The 11,610-nt window shown below is 39.7% G+C and overlaps 1 pseudogene; it reads left to right on the top strand.

Annotated features, from left to right (window-relative positions):
• Positions 1–359: 359 nt before the first annotated feature.
• On the top strand, positions 360–6,360 carry LOC131095412 (vasculin-like; annotated as a pseudogene).
• The last annotated feature ends 5,250 nt before the right edge of the window (positions 6,361–11,610 follow it).

Genomic DNA, 11,610 nt, shown 5'->3' on the forward strand with positions numbered 1-11,610 from the left:
ATTACATTTATGTGCATTTCTTCTTGTATATAGGGACAACTTATACCAGCACAGGTTGTTTCTCTGATTCAGCTGTAGGGCCTGTTGTCTTATTGTCAGATCTAGAGACAACATTTTTCCCCTGAGGGTACAGAGTAGTGGTGAACTAGGCTTGGTAGGCCTGGGGCAAGCCCCAGCACATTGCAGTGGTTTGTGTCTCTCTGGAATTGCCAAGGTGACATCACACCTCTGAGGTGCTCACAGGAGTGAGAATATATGGTAACAACAACTCTGCAGACACTAAGATCAGTGGAGAAGGAGGGGGAGAAGGTGCTTCAGGTGCCAGAGCAGTGATTCTCCTGCAGCCCATGGTGAAGACAATGGTGAGGCAGACTGTGTCCATGCAGCCCCTGGAGATTAATGGTGGAGCAGATATTCCCTTGCAGCCCCTGAAGGACCCCATGCCAGAGCAGGTGGATGCCCAAAAGAAGTCTGTGACCCTGTGGGATGCCCTTTGCTGGAGCAGGGTCCCGGTAGGGACCTGTACACCCATGGAGGAGCCCACACTGGAGCAGGTTTGCTGGCAAGACTAGTTACCCTATGGGGAGCCCACACTGGAGCAGTCTGTTCTTGAAGGACTGCACCCTGTGGAAGGGACCATGCTGGAGCAGTTCATGAACTATTGCCCATGGAAAGGACTCATGCTGGAGAAGTTCATGGAGGATTGTCTTCTGTGGGGGAGACCCTGTTAGGAATGGAGAGAGAGAGCTTAGACAAGTCCTGCCTTTGACTCAGATTTCTGGCAGTAGCTCTGTTTGGGGCAGTCTGCACCCCAGATTGCTCTCACTTGCTAGTTCTTAATAATGGCTGATTAGGTCTATTACAAAATTAATTATTTATTTAATAGATACAAATTTAACAGACATAAGACTTTTACAGACTATGTACTACACAGGAATAAAACAAAAAGAACTACTAGTAGATAAAATACAGTGCATGATAAAGGTACCTATATAAATATATATTCCTAGAGTATTACGCTTTCAAATCTTGCTAAGTGCACAACACCCCAAAAGTAAATAGAAACACTTTTTCTCATTTTTCTTTTTAAACTATACTGTAATTGATGCTCTCTGTTTCTCATTTGCTTTTTTTTTTGAAAAGTGCAAGAGCTGTCCAAAGGAGAGTGAAAAAGATGTTTTAAAGTTAGACAATTGAAATGCCATTTGTATACATGCTTTTAACAGAAATACAGATACCTAGTAGAAAACTATCGTTTGCAAATAAGTACCTCCAGAATTTATCTCAGTTATTGATATAGATGCACTGAATTGTTTGCAAATTTAACTCTATATAAAAAGTATAAACAGTATTTGTGAGAGAGGATTAATTGCTCATAAACAGTCTCTTTTTCACAATAAAGCAGGTATTTGCTCTAAATTATGGTTGTAGTTATTATTTGCTTTTAAAAATTATTTTTTCTAAATATTCCTGAAAATAATCCTATTGTACTAATGGCTCTCTAAATTTTTGTTTAAATTTTTGTTTAGCCTACACAGTGGATAAGCCAAGCAAAAGAAAATAAACCTGGGAATCTATTTTCTCATTAATCTGAATATGGTATTGGCAATTTCAGTCCTCTCAAATCAACTGCCTAGGCATTTGCAGTATTACAGAAATCAATAAAAGAGGTAAAGCAATGTCTGTAGTTTTTATCAAATCTATCAAATTTTAAATTTGGTTGGATAACTGGATCAGTAAGCTTTATGCAGAACTATACTAAATAAGTTTGTTTTTGTGGAAGTTAGTGTGGGAGAGAGAAATATGGAGCGTACATCACTGGCCTTTAAGCACTGTGGTATTTGCTTTGTAAGTTCAATTTGTAATAAATGTGGTGTATTAGGAAGTATAACCTGATGGATTTGAACTTCAAAATTGCTAATAGTGTGAACACTTCAGAAGGTTCACTGTTTGTTATCAGGGGTTCATAAACCTTCATATCCGGGATTGCATCTAAGAACTGTATCTCCCCTCTACTTTTTACTGCGGATGGATATGAAAGCAGAAACCACAGGTGCCTATGAATCTTTGTCATTTATTCAAAGTTTTCTAAATGAATAGACATAAGATTTTTTCCTTTTTTTCTGACCTCCCCCTACATTAGTGTAATCGGTCAAATTTGTCATTTATTGAGAAAGTTGATCAGCCTCGTTTAACAAAATTGACAAGAATGCGGATTGATAAGAGTGAATTTTTGAAAGCATTGAAACAAGATAGAGTGGAAGAAGAACATGAAGATGAGAATCATGCTGAGCAAGAGAAGGTAGTTTTGTTCATACCTATTGTAGATCCAGCAGTAACAGTTCTCAGACTGAACATAAGCTACTTTTTATTTGGCTGTAAACAGGTCTTAAGTCATGGTCCTGATCGCTAAATGAAGGAAAGTAGTTACCTTTTGATGAATTTTTAAAAGTTGCTCCAAGTGCTACTCTTTCTTTAGTGCTTCTTAGTTTCTTTTTTTCTTTCTATAGTATCTGTTCATACATGTTAGAAACAAATGTGGCTGAGATTATTAGCAACAATAAAGTACACTAACTGAATCTTTGTGAAGGGCAGTGTTTCACACCTTGGCTGTTAGTTATCTTAGAAAATAATTCATGAAAAAACTTGGTTTTGCTTAAACAAGTTCCTTTCCAATTTGATTGTTTAGATAGCCAAAAGCTCTCCATTCTTGGTCTAGTCATAAGGGCACTAGTTTGATTTATACATATGTAAAGAACCTGGTTTTACTTCCTAATTCAGAACTTGAAGGTCTATAATGTGTATAATATTATGTGTCAGTTTTCTTTCTATTTGAATCAGTTTATGCAGTGCATAGCTGGCACCTGAGAATATTTTTGTCAGTGCTACCAGGGACCAACAAGCCATTTAGCATAGTTATCATACATTGTCCAAGAGAAGAAATGGAATGCATTATTCAGGATGAGGTGATTCAAAGCCTGTTTGCTCTGAGTGATTTAAAGTGTAAACAAAAAAAGGAGCACAAATTATAAATCAACCAGATAAATAACATTAGTGGTTTTGAGGAAGGGTTATTCAGATAGATGAAAAAAAATACAAAACAGTGCAAGTGTGCACAGCTCATAAAAGATTTCTTTTCTGACCCTGTTCCTATATTGGGCAAAATAAAATTTGCTCTAATGGGACTGTACAACTTAGCTGTATGTGTCAGTTGGGAAATGAGGCAAAGTGAAAATTTTCCAGGATAGAAATCCATTTTAATTTAGGTGAAATGTACATTTTTTAGTTGAGTCTGTGGTTAGAAACCATAGTTATTTAGCCAGACTGCAAGGCCTAAGCTCAGTGAAGTTACTTCAGTGAAGGACAGAGATAAAGGGGAGGAGACAGAAGATGATAGAGAGAGACAGGGACTGCTGTAAGGGCAAGTCAACCTGACCTCGGAATTTTTTCTGATAAAAAGGAACTAGCGGTAAATGTCACATGAAACCCATAAAAATGAATATGTATGAACCTATTATGAAACTGTATGCATATGTATTTGAGAGGGGGATAAAAGGAGACCTGAAATCCTCAGAGGTACGCATGCCCTTTTAGAGAGAGCATTCTCCGCATGGGTCCAGCGCTGCAATAAACAAACATACCAGCTTTACAACTTTTACAAAGTTGTGGAGTTCTTTTCTCCGCAAAACAGAAAGGTCTGTATCTTTCCATTAGGCATTTTATGGCTGTGCACCCTGAGATGGATGTTGGGGAAAATGCTGTTCATCTGTGTTTAAGAAACACACAAAATTTTGATTTAAAAATTTAAAAATCTTTAAAAATCACTGTCTTGAGCTTCAGAATTCTAAACATGAATTTGGTGAAAATTTCTGTTTCTGAAATTGTCTTGAGTTCTTAATACGTTCATGATACCTATGGTCAAATACATTCTGTTGTCCCTGATTTTCAGAAGCAGTGTGTGCATTTGGTGTTTAGTAGTGAAAATTGTAATGTCCTTGGGCAGGTGTATGTATCACGTAGCCTGGAGTTATTAAGTGCATGCATCTTCTTCCCTGCTTTTGTTGTTTCACTAACAGGTGTGAAAAGATGTTAAAGAAATTATGCAACCAATAGTTGTCCTACTTCTAACATTCATTTTAATGATCATCAATAGAAAACATGGTGTGCAACTGAGTGCATAGGGAGATAACCGTGCAACAGACATCTATGACAGGATACTGTTGATGAAATTTTAAGGCCTGCAGTGACAGATTTCACCACTGAAATAATGGGACATGATCAGCAGCTGAATCATGCTTGGAAGATATTTTCCCCTAATAGATTAAAATTTTTAAAATATTTTTATTAATTTTATTTGAGATATATATAAGATGCAGTCTTCAGGTGTATGATTTGACAGGTGAATATGTTTATTAGGCGCTTCTTATAAAATTCTTGCCCAGCATTTCTGAAGACAGCACTGTGAGTGGGAGGGGAATGATGATGGATGGTCTTGATTGTGGACTCTAAAGTATGATTTTGTACAAGTGCAGAACTGGCTGGTTGAGCAACTAACTCCTGCTTTGGATAATGCTGTTATGTGCAAAGTTTAGGGATTTCATTGTCAAAAGGGTGTTGGCTAGATAATGTTCATACTATTCTCTTTGTTTTGACAGTTGGTAAGACTTCTATTTGGTTCATTACTAAATAAGAATTACAGGTTGCTGAATGAGTAAAGTTTAAAGAAACATTTCTCATTTATAGGATTAAAGAGCTTTTAATATTTGAGTGAGCCTGAACAGTCTGCTTTCTAAATAAACTTTCTTTCTAGTTCTAATTTCATGGCTAGCAAGTTACAGTTGCTGAAACAACAGCCTGAGAAGCTGTGATGCATTTAGGGAAAGCTGAATTTAAAGAGCAGTATCCAATCTTAACTATCAAAATAATAAGTTTGAATTTTAAGATATGTTTGAAACTTTGTAGAAAAAAAATTGACACTGAGCATGGGAGTTGATTTCTACATTACTTGATTGGTGGCATAACTTAGGATTTCTGTGGTATCCAGGTATTGCAAACTCTAGAAGTATGAACAGAATTACCCCCAAAGTAGTTAGAGCATCTCCATTTAAACAATTTAAATTAAACAGAATCACTGAATTGAAGCATTTGCAGACATATACTTGTGAATGAAATCTAAACTTTGTAATAATAATTATTATTATTAACAGGATGATGAGTCCTTTAACTTGCACAACAGCAACAGTCCTCATCATGTGAGAGATATAAACCAAAACTTTGAAAATGAAATTCCACAGGAGAATGGCAATGCTCAACAGATCATTCGGTCTTCAGCTTTCCCTTGGGCAGATGTTCTTTCAAGCTCACTTGAGGCAGAGCATAGGTATGTACTTTAATATAAAGAGTGTTCCTTTATGGTAAGTGATCATGTCTTAAATTCTTAATAGTTCAGAAGTCAGAATCTGAAAACTGAGAACACATAAAATGTTTAATGAATACTGTCAGTCTAACTCTCAGACATGCACTAATTTAACATGGAATGTACTTTATACTAGACTTGTGTAGTGACATCTTAAACTTGCTTAACTAAAAATTTGATGTGTTTCATTATAAATAAATAAAGCAAACTACATAGTGATTTCATCCCTCAGATTTTGGTCTGCATGTTTAGGAAAAACAATGCGTGCAATTTTTATTTGAATTAATTGTACTTTAAAAGCTACATCTTATATAAAACTTCAGTGAGTATTTCCTCATTGTTAAAGAAAGTAATTATTTCTGTAGCTGACTACTTGATGCTGTCAGTGTATTGGGTCTGGCTGACCTGGAGTTCATTTCCCCATAGCAGCCCTCCCAGTGCTGTGCTTTGCATTGGGAGCTGGAAAGGTGCTGATAACACACCCATGTTTTGGCTGCTACTGAGCAGCACTGTCACAGCATCAGGGCTGTCTTTCCAACAATTTTCCCCCAATCAAGGGGCTGGGAGTGGACGAGATCCTGGGAGGGGACACAACTAGGCCAGTTACCAAGCTGCTGGAATATGATGCAGGGGTGCTTTGAACCACCTTCCTCCACATGGCCATTGTGCACAGGGCATCCTTTGGATCTTTAGGGATATTATCACTTTTTAGATCACTATAGCTGACTTCCAGCACTGCTAATTCTCACAAGTACTGGATACCTTTTTTCTACAGTGGTCCACTTTCCTGGGGAGTTCACAAGATCCTCCTTAAATGGATATCTTGCCCTCATGCTTGAGAGAAGCTGTCTCCAGAGGCTGCAAATTGCTCCTTCTCCAATTAGTTTTTCAATTTCCTGATCTTTAGCAAGAGATCCCAGTTGTTGGGCTTCATGACCTTCTAACTGCTCACTGTTGGCCCCATTATCCCAGTATTAAAGCAGCAAGGCAGAAATCTGCTCAACTGGCTGGTGGCTGTAATATTTTGCAAGTCCCGAAGTTCTGATGAGGTCTGGGATCAAGTAACTTCAGTTTCCTGTTTGACTTGCCTCACTCCTCTCAATTTCTTTGAGAGGACCTGTTTCTTGATCTGGTACCTCCTCTCCTACTTCTTGTTCTTCTTTTTCTTCTTCTTGTTCTTCTTGTTCTTCTTGTTCTTCTTGTTCTTCTTCATCTTCTTCTTCTTCATCGTCTTTCATTTCTAATCAATGATATGGACTTGTAACTTACCTTATCCATTTTTTTTTCAATACTGGGGCAATTACTGTAGTTGTTCTTTTGGTCCCTATCTCAGCTATAGTGTCCTCAAATGCAGTTTGGGTTTCTGCTTCAACTACAGTCCTCTGAGAGTACTGAAGTGTCTTAATAGGCATAGACCAGGCCCCAGTACAGGGTGAGGAACTGCTGGTTTTCAGTGGGGTAGACAAGGCACCCTTCTATCAGGTGACCCGTCAGTTTGCCAGGGCTGGTTACCTGTTCAGGTGTAAAGTGCCAGGTAATGGGAGGTGAGAACTGCCCTAGGAACCTGCCCAAATTCTTCCACCCACCCTCCCAGTCAGGAACTGGATTCCTCAGGGCAGATTTCAGTATCTCTTCACCTAAAGTTTGTTTTCTCTTACAGCAGGATGGCACCAGATTCCACGAACCCCATAGTGTGCAAACAGTATTAGTTAATATTATTACCAGTATTAAGCAGCTTACATAAGGATGAGCAATGACCATGGGAGGCTGCATTATAAAACCATTCACATAAATCTCAGGCAGAGGGAAGTGTATTCCCCCAGTGTCCACAGAAGACAGCTCCCCCAGCATAACAAGGCCATCAATGTAAGGCAAAGCATAGAGCCATTGTTTATATTAGTATGTTCTCTAACAGCAAAATAGAGATAAGCAGTGCAGCTGACAAGTTCTGTATCCCGCACAGGAGCTTGCTACTCAATAACTACTATTACTATATCATGCAAGGCATATATAATTGCCTTTGTCTCATCCCTGTTTGGATGCCAAAAAAGACCGTAGTTGGTTAAACTTGGCTGGATGCCAGACACTCACAAAGCCTCTCCGTCACTCGCCTCTACAGCTGGACAGGGGAGAGAAAATAAAATGTTCGTGACTTGAGATAAGGACAGAGAAAGATCACTCACCAAATACTGTCATGCTCAAAACAGACTTGAATTAGAGATTTTAATTGAATTTATTATACACAAAATAAGAGCAGGACACTGAGAAGTAAAATAAGACCTTAAAAACACCTTCCTCCAACCCCTTCCTCCTTCCCAGCTCTACATCCTCCCCCAGTGGTGCAGGGAGACAGGAGTGGGAGTTAAGGTCAGTTCATCACAAGTTGTTTCTGCCTCTGCTCAGGGAGAGGAGTCCTTCCCCTGCTCCAGTGTAGGGTCCCTCCTACACAGGATAGTTCTCCATGAGTCCATCCCCTGGGCAACATTTCTCCACAAACTGCTGCAGCGTTGGTCCCTTTCCTCAGGGGGCAGTCCTTCAGGCACAGCCTGCTCCAGCCTGGGTCCTTCACAGGATCACAGGTCCTACCAGGAAACCTGCTCCAGCATGGGCTCCTCTCTCCATGGGTCCACAGGTCCCTGACAGGAGCCTGATCCAGCACAGGCCTCCCACAAGGTCACAGCCTCCTCTCAGGCATCCACCTTCTTCACCATGAGTCTCCTCCATGGGCTGCACATGGATCTTTGCATCCCTGTGGATTTACATGGGCTGCAGGAGCACAGCTGCCTCACCATGGTCTTCACCATGGGCTGCAGGGGAATCTCAGCTCTGGAACCTGGAGCACCTCCTGCAGAGTTGTTCCTCTCACATATTGTCACCTCGCTCTTCTCTGGCTGCAGTTATATCTGTGCAATCGTTTTTTTTTTTTTTTTTTTTAATATGTTGTCACAGAGGTGTTACCACCATTTCTGATTGGCCCAGTCTTGGCCAGTGGCACATTCATCCTGGAGCCAGTTGACATTGGCTGTGCTCGACATGGAGGAAGCTTCCAGCAGCTTTTCACAGAAGCCACCCCTGTAGCTCCCCACTACCAAAACCTAGCCATGTGAACCCAATACATTCAGTGATATCACAAGGAAATGCACTTGAAAGGGAGAAAGTAACTTCAGAAAAGGATTGAAACAATTCTAGTATCTCATAATACTAGAGAAATACTACATAGAAAAGGACTTGGGGAAGCTGGTCGACAGTCAGCTGAACATGAGCCAGCAGTGTGCCCAGGTGGCCAAGAAGGCCAATTGCATCCTGGCCTGTATCAGAAATAATGTGGCAAGCAGGACTAGGGAAGTGCCATGTACACAGTACTGGTGAGGTACCTTGAGTACTGTGTTCAGTTTTGTGCTCCTCATGACAGGAAAGACACTGAGGTGCTGAAGCCTGTCCAAAAAAGGGCAACAAAGGTGGTGAAGGGTCTGGAGCACAAGTCTTATGAAGAACGACTGAGGGAGCTGGGGTTGTTTAGTCTGGAGAAGAGGAGGCTTAAGGGCACCTTATCAACATCTACAACTACCTGAAAGAAGGTAGTAGCCAGGTAGGGGTCAGTCTCTTCTCCCAAGTAACAAGTGACAGAATGAGATGAAATGGCCTCAAGTGTCATCAGGGGAGGTTTAGATTGGATATTAGGAAAAAAAATCTCCATTGAAAGGGTTGTCAAGCAATGGAACAGGCTGCTCAGGAAAGTGGTGGAGTCACCATCCCTGAAGCACTCAAAAAACGTGGATGTGGCACTTGGAGTCATGGTTTAGTGGTGAACATGGTGATCGTGTTGTGTTGATTGTGGGACTTGGTGATCTTAGAGGTGTTTTCCAACCTTAATGATTCTATGATAATAGTGACTACAGTAGCAACTGGTAGAGATTGACAATGATACTGCTGGGAAATCACAATTTCATATGGAGGTGAGCTTGTCAATGAGCTCTGTTGAATTTTTACTGTTTCTGGCAACTACAGAAATGTAGTGATAGAGTAGATAGATTTTCTTTTTTCAGTGATAGATTCTACATATACAGTGGACTTGAGATCTTTTCCTTTTCTAGTACCTGCAGAGGAAACTTTCATGACCTCTTATTCCTCATGTGTATAACAAATGAAAATGTACCCTGCTCTGTTCCTTTTATTCCACCATTGGCTATGGAGACAGAAAATCTTGGCCACTAGAGGCTGCTGATTTTTGACTAGAAGATAGGAGTCAAATCTAAGTCTCATTTGTCAATTCAAATGATTTTGAGTGTCCTTCATAGGGTTTCTGGGCAAGGATCTTCCCTTGTGGTATCTCAGAGATGCTTTGTCTCCATACTATACCAGCCCTTTGGCTGAGACCTCTGCATGTATGCAGACAGATGTTATGATGAGCCTTCTTCTGGTAAATTTGACTCAAAGTTGACCAGGTTAACTCACTGAATACTTGTGCATACATAATAACTTATAGGTACATGTTGCACAAAATATATCTTGGGCTTCCTTTCTGCTGGGGGTTTCCAGCATGCAGTGATTATATACTCATCCTGTTGGTGTCAAGTTTGCTAATCTGAAGACTATTTTTTTATCTGGTTCACACTTTTAACCATTCTAGAAGGGTAATGTTTCTTTAAAGGGTCAGTAGCCTGCTAACTTTAGATTATATTGCTTAAAAGTTAGCTATTGCCGTAAATTTTATTTACATTAACAGGAGCTATGTAACTAGTCACTTTACTGTCCATAATACCGTTAACATCTTCACTTGCCTGCAGTAAAATTTTCTGCTTCAAATTGCTGTTGCTTAAAAATATCACTGAACTGCTTTGGACACTACATAATGACAAGTCTTTTTCTGTATTGATGCCTTAGAGTGGCTACCTAGAACAGAGGCTAGACAAGATTAAGAGAATAAAAGCAGGTATTTATTAAAGGCCTTCAATAGGTGCACCTTGGGCAGTCAAAAGCCTCTGAGAGGCTACATCCAAAATGGATGGTGGTTCACAAGTTTTTCATACTGATATAAGTTTGGTCCATTTACATATCAGGGGTTAATCCTCCAATTACAGTTTCAGGTAATGAAGTTATATACCCCCAGTTTGCTCCCATCCAACTCACTTTTGTCTATGCTTTTCAGGACCTGAGACAGTAGGGTGTCCTTGAGTCTCAAGCTTAGAGAGGAATTGTTTTGTCTGAATAAAATGGGAGAACAGTAGATGACAGGCTATAGAGATTTAGAGTTATACACTAAAGAATTGCAGGATTATAAATATATGAAAAATATGAAAGCTCAAATCCTAAGGGATCAGTATGAGTATACAAATGCACATATTCTCTTAAAAGAAAGAAGCTTAAGATGACTTGCATATTACTGTTTCTGGCTGTCATATTGTCCAGTTTGGTTCAAACATTACAGAGGATACACACACACACACACACACACACACACACACACACATCCTCCACACCTCCCTTCAATTTCAGGCTTTTATCATGGTTTTAACAAGTCTTTGGTGTCATCGGTCACCTGTAGTGACTCATCCAATGCATGTCCATTGTATTTGGACCTAGATTTTTTTGCAGGGAGGGTTGTGTCAAAGGGCATTTCTTGCTGACATCTGGCTAAATGGAATACCTGGTACATGACATCAACTGTGAGTTCATCTGACTTCCCTGTTTTAGTATATTCTGTTCTTCAGCTTTAAGTATCAGTTTCTTGTGTCAGTTCCTGCATATACTTTGAAAACATCTTTATTTTTTTGTGAAATAACTTTAACATTTAAGGTCAACAGGTGTGTGTTTTGTTTGAAAAAGGTGCTAATCCTTTTGGTAAAAACTTTGCAGCAAGAGAACTTATTATCTTCATTGTTAAATGTCGCAGGGTCTTCACCCTCAGATAACCTCTGTTTTCACAGTGTCTTCAGGCCTAGAACCATTTTCTTTCTGCTCAGATACTGCTGTCTCACTTTTGGCACTAGCTAAAACACTTATTATTGCATCTTTGGACATCTCAAGCTTAGTCATGAGAGGAATCTGTCTCCATTTATTTTCTTCCCCTCATCCCAAAATTTGCTCCTTGTTTTAGCCTGTCTATGCTGGAATATTAGCATCAGCTGTCAGGTAAGACTCAATTGCAAAGAAGTCTATCTTAGCTCTGACATTAGCATGTACTAGAAAAAAAC

The sequence above is a fragment of the Melospiza georgiana genome, chromosome W (assembly GCF_028018845.1).
Source record: "Melospiza georgiana isolate bMelGeo1 chromosome W, bMelGeo1.pri, whole genome shotgun sequence".
Classification (NCBI taxonomy): Eukaryota; Metazoa; Chordata; class Aves; order Passeriformes; family Passerellidae; genus Melospiza; species Melospiza georgiana.